This window comes from Hoplias malabaricus, unplaced genomic scaffold (assembly GCF_029633855.1).
Source record: "Hoplias malabaricus isolate fHopMal1 unplaced genomic scaffold, fHopMal1.hap1 scaffold_351, whole genome shotgun sequence".
In the NCBI taxonomy this organism is placed as follows: domain Eukaryota; kingdom Metazoa; phylum Chordata; class Actinopteri; order Characiformes; family Erythrinidae; genus Hoplias; species Hoplias malabaricus.
In genome coordinates this window covers 10,001-27,192 of record NW_027101225.1, presented here as the reverse complement: position 1 = coordinate 27,192, position 17,192 = coordinate 10,001, and the positions used below count along the sequence as shown (strand labels likewise).

Here is a 17,192-nt window from a genome sequence, read left to right as displayed (position 1 = left end):
AGCCCGATCTACCCGGCGGGATGCGGGACAATACCGGGCCTTCACCATCTGCGGAAGACACTTCCTTGCAAAACTTGGTCCCGCGTCCGCACCGAGACCAAACGGACTTCCGTACGCTACATTTCCCGGCCCACCCCGGTCAGGGGAAAGTGGGATTCAGCGCTGGGCTCTTCCCTCTTCGCTCGCCGCTACTAGGGGAATCCTTGTTAGTTTCTTTTCCTCCGCTTACTGATATGCTTAAGTTCAGCGGGTTGTCTCGTCTGATCTGAGGTCGCACTACGAGACTGTTTTGCGGGGCGCGGGGGGCGCGAACCCCCCGGCCGCTCGCCGTGTTACGGTACCCACTCTCCGACGGCGGCGGAGAGCCCAGCGGGGAGAGACTATGACGGATTGGACCCGGACCTAATGGCTCTCCCTACGTCCGGAGCTCTCGCCACACGTCGGGTTTAAGGCCCGAGTCTGGGTTTAGGGAGACGAAGGGCCGTCCGAGGTGGAGGCCCTGCGAACTCCCAGCCGCGGTCTAGGAAGACCGATCGATGGGTAAACCGACCCTCAGACAGGCGTGGCCGCGGGATGGACCCCCGCGGCCGCCATGTGCGTTCGAAATATCGATGATCTGTGTTCTGCAATTCACATTATTTAACGCAGGTTACCGCGTTCTTCATCGATGCACGAGCCAAGTGATCCACCGCTAAGAGTTGTATGAGGTTTGTGCCCGGCCCGTTACAGGCCGGGCGAAGGAAGCCATTCGAACACGAGACAACGTTTGACAATATTTCAAGCCGGGTGCCTTCCCCCCCGTGGAGGGGGGAAGGTCATTGAACCTGGGCGTCACCACCGGACCGAGGAGTTACGGCCCGGGGGACGATCGCCCGAGTAGGTGCCCGAGACTTACGTGGTTTAGGAGACCGGGTCTAGGCCCCACCGTTCCCGGCGAGGCCCAGGGTTTGGTTCGCTGCGTTACGGGTCCCGGTCTAAGGCATTCAGGCGTGCGCTCAAAGCCAAGCTCTCCACCCCGGAGGGTATGAGCGAGGCCCGGTGGTACGCTCCCAAGTCCCCCGCTTAGGGGAAGGCGCTGGGTAGATCCCACCTAGTCAGGACCGGCGGGCACCGGCCGTCTCCTTCGGGTGTTTAAACGCATCCGGGGTTCGTGAGGCCCCTTCAACTCGCGCACCGGCCTTAGACTATTATACGGTCCGTCTCTGCGAAGCCAACATCGGGGTATTTGCATGCGCTCTTAAGCTCCGCTCCAACCCCGTGAGGGGAAAGAGTTTCGCCCGGCGGTACGCTCCCGTCCACCACCACCCCCTGTGCCGGGGGGATGGGTTCAGGGAGATCCCACCGAGGCCGGCGAGCACCGGCCAACGCCCTGGGGGTGAGTAAGCCCCTTTGACTCGCGCACGCACAATCAAGCCTTCAACGATCAATGGTTGGTTTAACGACCCGGCGGGCGGCTCCGGCGCCACTCTCCCCCCCGCGAACGAGGGGGGCGGACCGGGGTACCTATGCACCTAAGGCGGTCCTCGCATAACCCCGAGTTCCGAAGCCGGCTCGCTACGTCCACCCACCCGGAGGGGGAGAGACTCACGTCGGCCGACGACGAAAGGTACGAGGCTTCTGCGGTCCATACCTTGAAGGTACCCGCCGGGGGAGGTTTGGCCTCTCGAGTCCGACTCGACAACCGGCCGTGGCCAGGTCACCGTTAATGATCCTTCCGCAGGTTCCCCTACGGAAACCTTGTTACGACTTTTACTCCCTCTAGATGCCCAGGTTCGATCGACTTCCCACCTCAACGAGGCAACCCCCCGGTAAAGGGGCACCTCGGAGATGGTCCGAGGACCTCACCAGGCCATCCAATCGGTAGTAGCGACGGGCGGTGTGTACAAAGGGCAGGGACTTAATCGACGCGGGCTGGTGACCCGCGACTACTTGGAATTCCTCGTTCAAGGGGAAAAGTTACAATCCCCTATCCCCAGCGGGGAAGGCGTTCATAGGATTGCCCAGGCCTTTCGGCATAGGATGGATGCACATGCTGAACCAGCCAGTGTAACTCACGTGCGGCCCCGGGCGTCTAAGGGCATCACAGACCTGTTATGGCCCCGAATCTCATACGGCTTTGCCTTGCCCCGGATCGCTCTAAGAAGTTCGGCCACCGACCGACGAACCCCTCGGGCCGCAAGCCCCCACAGGGACCCAAGGGAGGGCCGTGTAACTTTTTAAGGCACAGGGTCTCGTCCGTTATCGGAGTTAACCAGACGAATCGCTCCACGAACTCCCAACGGCCATGCACCACCACCCACAGAATCAAGAAAGAGCCATCAATCTGTCAATCCTTACCGTGTCCGGGCCGGGTGAGATTCCCCGTGTTGAGTCAAATTAAGCCGCAAGCTCCACTCCTGGTGGTGCCCTTCCGTCAATTCCTTTAAGTTTCAGCTTTGCAACCGTACTCCCCCCAGAGCCCAAAGACTCGTGGTTTCCCTCACGCTGCCCGGCGGGTCATGGTCGCTAGCCTCACGCCGCCGGATCGCGGGTCGGCATAGTTTACGGTCGGAACTACGACGGTATCTGATCGTCTTCGCTCCCCCGACTTTCGTTCTTGATTAATGAAAACATTCTTGGCAAATGCTTTCGCTTTCGTTCGTCCCACACCGGTCAACGAATTTCACCTCTATCGGTGTGGTACGGATGCCCCCGGCCGTCCCTCTTAATCATTGCCCTCGGTCCTTAAAACCCACGAAATAGGACCGTGGAAGCCCCGGAGCCCCACTCCGGAACGACCAGCCGTCCCGAAGGAGAGACCCCGAAGCCCCGCGGAAGGGCCCTATTCCATTATTCCTAGCTCAGTCAGACATGGCACGTGTCGGCCTGCTTTGAGCACTCTGCTTTATTCAAAGTAAACGCTCCGGACCCTCCAACCCACCGTGCACCGCAGTGAAGTACCCAGCTAAGGGCTTCTCCGCGGCCGGCGAGCAGAGGACACCGGCGGGTAGGGACCAGGTCCCAACATCCACCCAGAGACAGGGGGTCACCCCCGAAGGAGCTCCCCACGCCATCCCGGACAGTACAGGGGATCCGAGACCTGTCCCCACATCCAACTACGAGCTTTTTAACTGCAGCAACTTTAGCATACGCTATTGGAGCTGGAATTACCGCGGCTGCTGGCACCAGACTTGCCCTCCAATGGGTCATCACTCACGGACATAGATTGAGTTCATTTCGATTACGCTCCACAGGATCATAGGACCCGCATCGATATTTTTCGTCACTACCTCCCCGTGTCGGGAATGGGTAATTTGCGCGCCTGCTGCCTTCCTTGGAAGTGGTAGCCGTTTCTCAGGCTCCCTCTCCGGAATCGAACCCAGATTCCCCGTTACCCGTGGTCACCACGGTAGGCACGTAGCCTACCGTCGAAAGTTGATAGGGCAGACACTCGAATGATACGTCGCCGCCCCGGAGGGCTTAACGATCGGCCAGAGGTTATCTAGAGTCACCAAAGCGACCCGACCGGAGCCGGGAGGGTTTTTCGGTTCTGATAAATGCACGTATCCGGGGGACAGGGGCCGGGAGAGCATTTCACGCCGACCCCCAGAACCCTTCCAACGCTTCGTTTGCATGTATTAGCTCTGGAATTACCACAGTTATACCAAGTAACGTGTGGAGCGATCAAAGGAACCATAACTGATTTAATGAGCCATTCGCAGTTTCACTGTACCAAAACCCGTGTGTACTTAGACTTGCATGGCTTAATCTTTGAGACAAGCATATAATACTGGCAGGATCAACCAGACCGACCCCCCTTGGATCTCAAACCCCGGACGGGGAAAGAGAGGGGGCGCATGGAGCCCGTGAGAGTGATCTCAGGGGACACCAGCGAAGAGGATCGAACGCGACCCCGCTGTGGGGGTCTGCAATCGACTTGGCAACTTGGAAAACGTATGATTCTCGCCCGGACGGTGCAGGCTAGGGGCCGGGTCCTTCCCTCAAACGGATCCCGACCCTAAGGCACCACCGACGCGGACGTTGAACGGACCTACTGTTGGATCGACCGGCCGACTAAGTCCCCCTCGGAACCGTTCTGGACAAGCGGACATGCCTCTTACGGGCATCCACGAGCCATGGAGGCTGGGAGCACAAGGTGGGGAGGATCGCTCTAAGCACTGTATTTAGGCTTAGAAGCCTGCCCCTGGTGCTCCGCGTATACCGAGCTCGAACGGCCGTGAAGGACAGCCGTTAAGGGAAGAGAATGGAAGAGAATCCTGGCCCCCTCAAAGCGCGAGGAAGTCGGCATAGGTTTTTACGGTACGCCACCACCGGAGCCGTCTGATGTTCAGAAGACGAAGGGTTTTGCCCTCAATCTCGTAAGGTCGAGGGCTCACCACCGAACTTCCAGCCGCGGTCCTTGGTAGGACCGATACGCGGACAAGCCGCAAATCCTGGCCCCCTCGCAGTGCGAGGAGGTCGGCAAAGGTTTACGGTTTCGCCCCCCGGAGCCTACGGAAGTCTGCGTTTAAGAAGACGAAGGGTCGGATCCCGTAGGCCGACCCTGCGAACTTCCAGCCGCGGTCTGTGGAAGACCGATCCGTGTCACCTCTAATGCGCTCTTTGCCTCCGGCCGTTTCCAGCCGGGGGCCCGGTGGTGCGCTCCCACGTCCCGCTCAAAGGAGGGGAAAGGTCGGGAGATCCCACGGACCGGCGGATGACCGCCGGCCAACGCCTCGGGGGGTTACGCGGCCCCGTCGACTCGCGCACGGGCAAATTTATGGGTTTAAAAAGGGGGACAATCCTCATACGTTCGACCCCCCGGTGCCCAGGGAAGTTGACCCTCCCCGGGCAGGCATATCGAACGAATCATCGGTCGGAAAACTCTCTCTTTCGGGACGGGGGAAACCCCTCATACGCTCGACCCCCCATGCCCAGGAATGTTTTACCTTCCCAGGCATACATCGAACGAATCATCGGGGTGGACACAACGGGCTTATAACAATCGACGGGGCGGCCCGTTCCACCCGCCCCACAAGTGGGCAGATGGTCGGTGGCCTATAGACCCACAGGCAGTCCCAATACCACCGTGATACGAGATCCGGGGTTGGGACTTGACCTTAAAGGTACCCGGTCGAGGCGGACCGAGTGGAAGCCACTCGGATTTATGACAGTGGTAGGCCCCACGGACCTTGGGGACCACTCCCCATCGCTCTGCCCGGCACCTGGCTCGGAAACCGGGACTAATTTTGGCAGTAATACGCTATCGGTCTTGGTTCTCATTGGTTCATACACCCAAGATGGGCGAACGTCGAACGCGAACGGGAGCGATCAACGCCCATAACCCCTAATTATGCACGAACCGGGGGCTATATAAGGGGTCGCCTTCACTCGGAGCCGTCAGTCTCTCACCATGGATAGCTGCCCGCTTTGCGAACAAGCCATTGCTACGGATCTGACTTTCCACTTTACCATCTTCCACAGACTCGGACCGGACGACGCAGCCTTCCTCCGAGAACTGGACCGAAGCGGGGAGAATTCATCACAGCTCGACTGCCCTCTCTGCGGCCTGCCGTCTCTCTCTTCGCCGGCAGATCACCTGGGCTCGGCGCATTCCCTCAAAGGCCTCGCCCTTCGGATCGCTCTCTCTGCCGCTCGACGCCTTCGCACCCTCCACCTTCTGCGTCGCTATCAACAGTCTAAGCCGCGGAACCCTCCACCGCCCTCGGGATCCCGTTCCCCGAATCCAGCCTCGCCGCCGGGACCAAGCACGCCGGGACCGAGCGCGCCGGGACCGAACACGCCGGGACCGAGCACGCCGGGACCGAGCACGCCGGGACCGAACACGCCGGACCCGAACACGCCGGACCCGAACACGCCGGACCCAAGCACGCCGGACCCAAGCACGCCGGACCCAACCATGCTGTACCCAAGCTCACCGGACCCAAGCACGCCGGAGCCAACCACGCCTGATGCTTGCCCGCTCTGCGAGCAAGCCATTACGGATCTGACTTCCCATTATACCACCTTCCACCGCCTTGGATCTGCCGACATTGACTTTCTCCGGGGACTGGACCAAAGTGGGGAGAATTCGTCCCAGCTCGACTGCCCTCTCTGCGGCCTGCCGTCTCTCTCTTCGCCGGCGGATCACCTGGGCTCGGCGCATTCCCTCAAAGGCCTCGCCCTTCGGATCGCTCTCTCTGCCGCTCGACGCCTTCGCACCATCCACCTTCTGCGTCGCTATCAACAGTCTAAGCCGCGGAACCCTCCACCGCCCTCGGTATCCTGTTCCCCGAATCCAGCCTCGCCGGGCCCCAGCACGCCGGGCCCCAGCATGCCGGACCCAGCCATGCCGGGCCCAAGCACGCCGGGACCCAACACGCCGGACCCAGCTTCGCCGGACCCAGCCTCGCCGGACCAAGCCTCCCCGGGCCAAGCCACTACGGGCCAAGCCACGCCGGAGCCGGTCGACAGCGACTACCAACCGAGCGAGTCTTCCCCTGCCGAATCCACCTCGGACACGGATTCAGAGACCGAGCGGGCACGGCGAACCTCCCGGGGGAGGCAGCTCGTGATCCCGCATCGGTTTCGGGACACCTACGTCAGCCGTTCGGTAGACGACTTTCAGAAGTTCTACCTGCGGGTCGACGCGTCACCGAAGGACATCGAGAACTCTCGCCAGCGACGGGGCCACGTTATTCGGTTCCTGCTTCACTGCGCCCCGCCCGGCTGCCAATTCACAGACCTGTCTTTCGTCCATCACACGAACGTTCCCACTTGGGTACAGAGCCTTCAGAAACTGGGTTACGCTTCGACAACCGTTAAGTGTTACCTGCACAGCGCCAAGGCGTTCGTCTCCCACGTCGCTGCCTTCGACCCAGAGACCGCCGGGGTCAGCCCCGAAGAGCTCCAGAGGCTGAAGCTGACCTTCGCCAAGGCTCATCGGGACATCGCACGCACGATTCTGGGCCATCGCCAGCGCGTGAAGAGAGCGAAGCTGAGTCGCTTGCCGCAACCTTCGGATTTCAGGGTCTTCCTAAGCCACGCTAAGACCCGAATCCCAGAGCTCATAGACGCGGCCCGGACGGGGGACACCGCCCGCCGGTCGACGCTACGGATGCTCCAGGGGTACCTGCTCGGCCTTTTGTCTGTCTTAACCGGTCACCGGTCGGTTGTGTTTCTCAACCTGACGGTTGGAGAGTTGAGGCAAGCCAGCACCACGGATGGCACCGGCTTCGTGGTTTATGTTCGTGAACACAAGACCAACGCCTCGTTCGGGGACGCTCCGATCGGGTTGTCTGCCACAGAGCTGGCCTGGTTGACCGCACTCAGCGACTTACACGGGGCCCGGGACGGGCTCGTGTTCTTGGACAGGGGGAACCAGCTGCGCAAGCCAAACTCACTGCTTCGGATCGCGTGGACGGATGCGGGCCTCGGAGGCGCGGTGGCCTTCAACCTGATCCGCACGGCTGTTTCGAACCAAGTGAGTGTTGAACTTAATCCGACTTATGTGGGCTCTTAACCCCGGCCTTCCTACTTCTGACACCTCGCACCTCTGTTTCAGGTTTCGACTCTGCCGGCCGAAGATAGAGATCGAGTGACGACAAGCATGTGCCACTCCAACATCACTGCCCGGGCCTTCTACCGAGCCGGCCTCTCTGCGGCCGATGTGATGCGGGCTCGTGAGAACCGTCTTTCCGCCCTCGAAACGGCCTGAACCGGACCCTCTTCAAAGCGCAACCCAGCCGGGATTCACTCCGTGTTTCTGCACCCCCGTGGCTTTGATATGTTTTACTGCGAAATAAATACATTTATTTCTGAATCCCCAAACAGAGTGTTCCCGTGTGGTACTTGCTTCGGTTTGGAGATGGAGGGGGGTGGAGATTGGGTGATCCTCCCAGAGGGAGACTTTTTACGAGGTCCGACCGGCCTTAAGACTTAAACGATCAGTGGTTATGGGTTAACTTAGTCGGCGGGCGGCCCGTTCCACCGCCCCGCTAAGGGAGCAGTGGTCGGAGGCCTATGGACCTTAGGCAGTTCACCGGGGTGGGTAAACTTACCTTTAGGCACCCGTCGCATGAATATAGGAGACCATTTGGCTTTTTTGGCCCCGGAAACCAGCCACTTCTCCGGGCATATATAGAACCAATCCCCCCCAGGGAGGGAGTTGGAACTAAAGGTCATTGAAATTAAATGGGTTTAACAGTTAACTTTGTCGGCGGGCGGCCCGTTCCACCGCCCCGCTAAGGGAGCAGTGGTCGGAGGCCTATGGACCTTAGGCAGTTCACCGGGGTGGGTAAACTTACCTTTAGGCACCCGTCGCATGAATATAGGAGACCATTTGGCTTTTTTGGCCCCGGAAACCAGCCACTTCTCCGGGCATATATAGAACCAATCCCCCCCAGGGAGGGAGTTGGAACTAAAGGTCATTGAAATTAAATGGGTTTAACAGTTAACTTTGTCGGCGGGCGGCCCGTTCCACCGCCCCGCTAAGGGAGCAGTGGTCGGAGGCCTATGGACCTTAGGCAGTTCACCGGGGTGGGTAAACTTACCTTTAGGCACCCGTCGCATGAATATAGGAGACCATTTGGCTTTTTTGGCCCCGGAAACCAGCCACTTCTCCGGGCATATATAGAATGAACCATCGGGGGCTAAGGGCAGATAGTCAAGTCAGTTATACCGATCGAACTCTCTTGAGTTTCGGCTTAAAGCTCTGGCATTTGCCGTTGGGACTTAGAGTTTTTTTTTTAATAAAGAGGGGAGGCCGGGCTTACCTCCACCTTAAGCCCAGAGGGTGTCCCAGTCCTCGGGCTTGTGTATTCGCATCAACGGGGTCCATGGAAGTCATTTTAGACATCCAGAGGGGAGGCAACCCAAACCATCCCCTTAGCCCAGAGGTGTGCCACTCCTCGGGCTTGTGTATTCGCATCAACGGGGTCCATGGAAGTCATTTTTAGACCTCCAGAGGGGAGGCAACCCAAACCATCCCCTTAGCCCAGAGGTGTGCCACTCCTCGGGCTTGTGTATTCGCATCAACGGGGTCCATGGAAGTCATTTTTAGACCTCCAGAGGGGAGGCAACCCAAACCATCCCCTTAGCCCAGAGGTGTGCCAGTCCTCGGGCTTCGGTATTCGCATCACCGGGGTCTACGGAGGTCTCAACTTAGGTTTTGAACACCTCCAGAGGGGGGGCCGGATTAACCACCACCCTAGCCCAGAGGTGTGCCAGTCCTCGGGCTTCGGTATTCGCATCACCGGGGTCTACGGAGGTCTCAACTTAGGTTTTGAAAACCTCCAGAGGGGGGGCCGGATTAACCACCACCCTAGCCCAGAGGGGTGCCAGTCCTCGGGCTTCGGTATTCGCATCACCGGGGTCTATGGAGGTCTCGACTTAGGTTTTGAAAACCTCCAGAGGGTGGGGGCATATCTTATCCCCACCCTAGCCCAGAGGTGTGCCAGTCCTCGGGCTTCGGTATTCGCATCAACGGGGTCTACGGATGTCTCGACTTAGGTTTTGAACACATCCAGGGAAGCAGAGCGGACATTCCCATTATTTCAAGCCCATCGGGAAGCCACTCTTTTGGGCATAGCGTTTCGCATCGCTGTTACCCAAACTTACGTCTGATTTAATGCCTCCCTAATATCCCGACGGCACCAGGCTGAGAAACCATATGCCCACAGGATTTGAGGCATTGGAACCTCGTTCGCATAGCCGACAACGATGAACCTCCCTCGGACTCGCTACGAGGCTTGAGGAGGGTCCTGATTTTCTTAAAATCTCAGGTGAGGGACTTAGAAAATTTTCACTTTAAAACCACAGACCTCCAGAGGAGAGACCGGGCTTATCACAACCTTAGCCCAGAGGGCGCCACTCCTCGGGCATGTCACTTCGCATCACCGGGGTCCATGGATGTCTCGACTTAGGTTTTGAACACATCCAGAAGGGGGGGCCGGATTAACCACCACCCTTAGCCCAGAGGGGTGCCAGTCCTCGGGCTTTAAATTCGCTTCGCCGGGGTCTATGGAAGTCATTTTTAGACCTCCAGAGGGGAGGCAACCCAAACCATCCCCTTAGCCCAGAGGTGTGCCACTCCTCGGGCTTGTGTATTCGCATCACCGGGGTCCATGGAAGTCATTTTAGACATCCAGAGGGGAGGCCACCCTAACCATCCCCTTAGCCCAGAGGGGTGCCAGTCCTCGGGCTTTAAATTCGCTTCGCCGGGGTCTATGGAAGTCATTTTTAGACCTCCAGAGGGGAGGCAACCCAAACCATCCCCTTAGCCCAGAGGTGTGCCAGTCCTCGGGCTTTAAATACGCATCACCGGGGTCCATGGAAGTCATTTTAGACCTCCAGAGGGGAGGCAACCCAAACCATCCCCTTAGCCCAGAGGTGTGCCAGTCCTCGGGCTTGTGTATTCGCATCAACGGGGTCCATGGAAGTCATTTTTGACCTCCAGAGGGGAGGCAACCCAAACCATCCCCTTAGCCCAGAGGTGTGCCAGTCCTCGGGCTTGTGTATTCGCATCAACGGGGTCCATGGAAGTCATTTTTGACCTCCAGAGGGGAGGCAACCCAAACCATCCCCTTAGCCCAGAGGTGTGCCAGTCCTCGGGCTTGTGTATTCGCATCAACGGGGTCCATGGAAGTCATTTTTGACCTCCAGAGGGGAGGCAACCCAAACCATCCCCTTAGCCCAGAGGTGTGCCAGTCCTCGGGCTTGTGTATTCGCATCAACGGGGTCCATGGAAGTCATTTTAGACCTCCAGAGGGGAGGCAACCCAAACCATCCCCTTAGCCCAGAGGTGTGCCACTCCTCGGGCTTGTGTATTCGCATCACCGGGGTCCATGGAAGTCATTTTAGACCTCCAGAGAGTGGGGCCGGTCTTACCACCACTCTTAGCCCAGAGGGCGTCACTCCTCGGGCATGAAATTCGGATAACCGGGGTCCATGGATGTCTCAACTTAGGTTTTGAACACATCCAGAGGGGAGGCCACCCAAACCATCCCCTTAGCCCGGAGGTGTGCACCTCCTCGGGCTTGAAATTCGAATCACCGGGGTCCATGGAAGTCATTTTAGACATCCAGAGAGTGGGGCCGGTCTTACCACCACTCTTAGCCCAGAGGGCACCACTCCTCGGGCATGAAATTCGCATCACCGGGGTCCATGGAAGTCAGTTTAGACCTCCAGAGAGTGGGGCCGGTCTTACCACCACCCTTAAGCCCAGAGGGCGTCACTCCTCGGGCATGGAATTCGCATCAACGGGGTCTACGGATGTCTCGACTTAGGTTTTGAACACATCCAGGGAAGCAGAGCGGACATTCCCATTATTTCAAGCCCATCGGGAAGCCACTCCTTTGGGCATAGCGTTTCGCATCGCTGTTACCCAAACTTACGTCTGATTTAATGCCTCCCTAATATCCCGACGGCACCAGGCTGAGAAACCATATGCCCACAGGATTAGAGGCGTCTGAACCCCTTTCGCATAGCCGACAACGATGAACCTCCCTCGGACTCGCTACGAGGCTTGAGGAGGGTCCTGATTCTCTTAAAATCTCAGGTGAGGGACTTAGAAAATATTCACTTTAAAACCACAGACCTCCAGAGGAGAGACCGGGCTTATCACAACCTTAGCCCAGAAGGCACCACTCTTCGGGCATGTCACTTCGCATCACCGGGGTCCATGGAAGTCTCGACTTAGGTTTTGAACGCATCCAGAGGGTGGGGGCCGGACTTACCACCACCCTTAGCCCAGAGGGCGTCACTCCTCGGGCATAAAATTCGGATAACCGGGGTCCATGGAAGTCTCGACTTAGGTTTTGGAAACCTCCAGAGGGGGGGCTGCACTTACCACCACCCTAAGCCCAGAGGGCGTCACTCCTCGGGCATGAAATACGCTATACCGGGGTCCATGGAAGTCCTTTTAGACCTCCAGAGAGGGGGGGCCGGGCTTACCACCACCCTTAGCCCAGAGGGCACCACTCCTCGGGCTTGAAATTCGCATCACCGGGGTCCATGGAAGTCTCGACTTAGGTTTTGGAGACATCCAGAGGGGGGGCCGGGCTTACCACCACCCTTAGCCCAGAGGGCACTACTCCTCGGGCATGAAATTCGGATAACCGGGGTCCATGGAAGTCTCGACTTAGGTTTTGGAAACCTCCAGAGGGGGGGCTGCACTTACCACCACCCTTAGCCCAGAGGTTCATCACTCCTCGGGCATGAAATTCGGATAACCGGGGTCCATGGAAGTCAGTTTAGACCTCCAGAGAGTGGGGCCGGGCTTACCACCACCCTAAGCCCAGAGGGCGTCACTCCTCGGGCATGAAATTCGGATAACCGGGGTCCATGGAAGTCAGTTTAGACCTCCAGAGAGTGGGGCCGGGCTTACCACCACCCTAAGCCCAGAGGGCGTCACTCCTCGGGCATGAAATTCGGATAACCGGGGTCCATGGAAGTCAGTTTAGACCTCCAGAGAGTGGGGCCGGGCTTACCACCACCCTAAGCCCAGAGGGCGTCACTCCTCGGGCATGAAATACGCTACACCGGGGTCCATGGAAGTGATTTTAGACCTCCAGAGAGGGGGGGCCGGGCTTACCACCACCCTTAGCCCAGAGGGCGTCACTCCTCGGGCATGAAATTCGGATAACCGGGGTCCATGGAAGTCAGTTTAGACCTCCAGAGAGTGGGGCCGGGCTTACCACCACCCTAAGCCCAGAGGGCGTCACTCCTCGGGCATGAAATTCAGATAACCGGGGTCCATGGAAGTCAGTTTAGACCTCCAGAGAGTGGGGCCGGGCTTACCACCACCCTAAGCCCAGAGGGCGTCACTCCTCGGGCATGAAATACGCTACACCGGGGTCCATGGAAGTGATTTTAGACCTCCAGAGAGGGGGGGCCGGGCTTACCACCACCCTTAGCCCAGAGGGCGTCACTCCTCGGGCATGAAATTCGGATAACCGGGGTCCATGGAAGTCTCGACTTAGGTTTTGGAGACCTCCAGAGGGGGGGCCGGGCATACCACCACCCTTAGCCCAGAGGGCGTCACTCCTCGGGCATGAAATACGCTATACCGGGGTCCATGGAAGTCAGTTTTGACCTCCAGAGAGGGGGGGCCTGGCTTACCACCACCCTAGCCGAGAGGGCGTCACTCCTCGGGCATGAAATTCGCTTCACCGGGGTCCATGGAAGTCATTTTAGACCTCCAGAGAGGGGGGGCTGCACTTACCACCACCCTAGCCGAGAGGGCGTCACTCCTCGGGCATGAAATTCGGATCACCGGGGTCCATGGAAGTCAGTTTAGACCTCCAGAGAGTGGGGCCGGTCTTACCACCACCCTAAGCCCAGAGGGCGTCACTCCTCGGGCATGAAATTCGGATAACCGGGGTCCATGGAAGTCTCGACTTAGGTTTTGGAGACCTCCAGAGGGGGGGCCGGGCATACCACCACCCTTAGCCCAGAGGGCGTCACTCCTCGGGCATGAAATACGCTTAACCGGGGTCCATGGAAGTCAATCTAGACCTCCAGAGAGGGGGGGCCGGGCTTACCACCACCCTTAGCCCAGAGGGCATCACTCCTCGGGCATGAAATTCGGATAACCGGGGTCCATGGAAGTCTCGACTTAGGTTTTGGAGACCTCCAGAGGGGGGGCCGGGCATACCACCACCCTTAGCCCAGAGGTGAGTCACTCCTCGGGCATCAAATTCGCATCACCGGGGTCCATGGAAGTCAGTTTAGACCTCCAGAGGGGGGGCTGAGCATACCACCACCCTTAGCCCAGAGGTGTGCTCCTCATCGGGCATGAAATACGCTTCACCGGGGTCCATGGAAGTCATTCGAGACCTCCAGAGGGGGGGCCGAGCATACCACCACCCTTAGCCCAGAGGTGAGTCACTCCTCGGGCATCAAATTCGCATCACCGGGGTCCATGGAAGTCAGTTTAGACCTCCAGAGGGGGGGCTGAGCATACCACCACCCTTAGCCCAGAGGTGTGCTCCTCATCGGGCATGAAATACGCTTCACCGGGGTCCATGGAAGTCATTCGAGACCTCCAGAGGGGGGGCCGAGCATACCACCACCCTTAGCCCAGAGGTGAGTCACTCCTCGGGCATCAAATTCGCATCACCGGGGTCCATGGAAGTCAGTTTAGACCTCCAGAGGGGGGGCTGAGCATACCACCACCCTTAGCCCAGAGGTGTGCTCCTCATCGGGCATGAAATACGCTTCACCGGGGTCCATGGAAGTCATTCGAGACCTCCAGAGGGGGGGCCGGGCATACCACCACCCTTAGCCCAGAGGTGAGTCACTCCTCGGGCATCAAATTCGCATCACCGGGGTCCATGGAAGTCATTTAGACCTCCAGAGAGGGGGGCCGAACCTACCAGCAACCTTAGCCCAGAGGGCGTCACTCCTCGGGCTTCAAACTCCCATCATCGGGGTTCCATGGAAGTCTCGACTTAGGTTTTGAACCGTTCCGGGGTCACCTCCAGTGAGATAACGCGGAAATCTCACTATATTCATGCCCACAGGCGAACCAGAGCCTTGGGCTTGTCATAGTTACATACGGTGTACCCAAACTTTCGTCTTTTCTAAAGGAACCCTAATGTCCTGACGGCACCGCACTGGAAACCCCCATGCCCTCTGAATTTTTACCACTCCGAGGTGCTCCGTTTTGGGCTTGCTACCTAGGGCGAAGAGGGTCAGAAATTTTTCTAAGTCCTACTTTAAAACGTCCCACTGGGAGACCACTAGGGTTAGCACTTTGCCAAAAAATCACGGCTGAATGCAATTTTCACGCCTCGCACCCTTTGTTCGTTTAGATTTAACAAAAAAATCAACCGAACCCCCTTTTTAACAACGCTTTGCCGAATTTAGCTCACTTTTCCCGGCCTGGAATATCTCACGCTTGCCCCCCACGGTACTTACCTCCGGGGAAGACACCCCCGTCGCTGCCAACACCCATGCCCGGCCCAGGCTCACCCGACTCGGCCTCGCTAGCTCCATCGCCCGCTCCAAACCTCCGGGGAGAAGACCCCCATCGCCGCCAACGCCCATGCCCGGCCCAGGCTCACCCGACTCGGCCTCGCTAGCTCCATCGCCCGCTCCAAACCTCCGGGGCTGGACCTCCAGGAACCCAGCGCACCTCTCGAACCTATCCGGCCCACACTTAAGCACTCCTCCTCGGACTAAACCATTCAGCCCGCGCCGCTGGAACGAGCGCCCACTGGAAGACCTGAGCCTCAAACCCGCGCGCTTTACGGTTCTCTATCTCCCCGGGCTCGGAGCACTTTTCTCGGCCATGGGACCTCCAGGGGGGGCCCCTCTTAGCTCCGTCATCATTTCTCTAAGTCTCACTCCGCCCACTGGAAGACCTGAGCCCCAAACCCGCGCGCTTTACGGTTCTCTATCTCCCCGGGCTCGGAGCACTTTTCTCGGCCATGGGACCTCCAGGGGGGGCCCCTCTTAGCTCCGTCATCATTTCTCTAAGTCTCACTCCGCCCACTGGAAGACCTGAGCCCCAAACCCGCGCGCTTTACGGTTCTCTATCTCCCCGGGCTCGGAGCACTTTTCTCGGCCATGGGACCTCCAGGGGGGGCCCCTCTTAGCTCCGTCATCATTTCTCTAAGTCTCACTCCGCCCACTGGAAGACCCGAGCCCCAAACCCGCGCGCTTTACGGTTCTCTATCTCCCCGGGCTCGGGGCACTTTTCTCGGCCACGGGACCTCCAGGGGAGGCCCCTCTTGGCTCCGTCAATATTCCTTTAAGTCTCATTCCGCCCACTGGAAGACCCGAGCCCCAAACCCGCGCGCTTTACGGTTCTCTATCACCCCGGGCTCGGAGCACTTTTCTCGGCCATGGGACCTCCAGGGGGGGCCCTTCATGGCTCCGTCAATATTCCTTTAAGTCTCACTCCGCCCACTGGAAGACCCGAGCCCCAAACCCGCGCGCTTTACGGTTCTCTATCTCCCCGGGCTCGGGGCACTTTTCTCGGCCATGGGACCTCCAGGGGGGGCCCTTCATGGCTCCGTCAATATTCCTTTAAGTCTCACTCCGCCCACTGGAAGACCCGAGCCCCAAACCCGCGCGCTTTACGGTTCTCTATCACCCCGGGCTCGGAGCACTTTTCTCGGCCATGGGACCTCCAGGGGGGGCCCTTCATGGCTCCGTCAATATTCCTTTAAGTCTCACTCCGCCCACTGGAAGACCCGAGCCCCAAACCCGCGCGCTTTACGGTTCTCTATCACCCCGGGCTCGGAGCACTTTTCTCGGCCATGGGACCTCCAGGGGGGGCCCTTCATGGCTCCGTCAATATTCCTTTAAGTCTCACTCCGCCCACTGGAAGACCCGAGCCCCAAACCCGCGCGCTTTACGGTTCTCTATCACCCCGGGCTCGGGGCACTTTTCTCGGCCATGGGACCTCCAGGGGAGGCCCCTCTTGGCTCCGTCAATATTCCTTTAAGTCTCATTCCGCCCACTGCCATACCCGAGGTCTTTAACCGCGGCGTTCACGGTTCTCTATCACCCCGGGCTCGGAGCACTTTTCTCGGCCATGGGACCTCCAGGGGGGGCCCCTCATGGCTCCGTCAACATTCCTCTAAGTCTCATTCCGCCCACTGCCATACCCGGGCTCGGAGCATGTACTTCGGCCATGGGACCACAAGAGGGCGCCCTTCTTAAGAAATTGCTGACATCCAGGACCATTCAAGGGAGCGACCTGCCTCCCTATGCCCGCCACCGGCTTCCTCTAACCGGTGTACGGACTCTCGGGGCCCGCGCCCCCAGAGAACCAGAGTTTCAGAAATTGCACTAAGTCCAGACATCCAGGACCATTCAAGGGAGCGACCTGCCTCCCTATGCCCGCCACCGGCTCCCTCTAACCGGTGTACGGACTCTCGGGGCCCGCGCCCCCAGAGAACCAGAGTTTCAGAAATTGCACTAAGTCCAGACATCCAGGACCATTCAAGGGAGCGACCTGCCTCCCTATGCCCGCCACCGGCTCCCTCTAACCGGTGTACGGACTCTCGGGGCCCGCGCCCCCAGAGAACCAGAGTTTCAGAAATTGCACTAAGTCCAGACATCCAGGACCATTCAAGGGAGCGACCTGCCTCCCTATGCCCGCCACCGGCTCCCTCTAACCGGTGTACGGACTCTCGGGGCCCGCGCCCCCAGAGAACCAGAGTTTCGGAAATTGCACTAAGTCCGATTTTCGCCCACTACGA

At 58.9% G+C, this 17,192-nt stretch overlaps 1 non-coding gene across 1 annotated transcript; it reads right to left on the bottom strand.

Annotated features, from left to right (window-relative positions):
* Nucleotides 1-546: 546 nt before the first annotated feature.
* On the bottom strand, nucleotides 547-700 carry LOC136685339 (5.8S ribosomal RNA). The gene has a single exon (XR_010800099.1). It is a non-coding gene; the product is annotated as a 5.8S ribosomal RNA (ribosomal RNA).
* Between the last annotated feature and the right edge of the window lie 16,492 nt (nucleotides 701-17,192).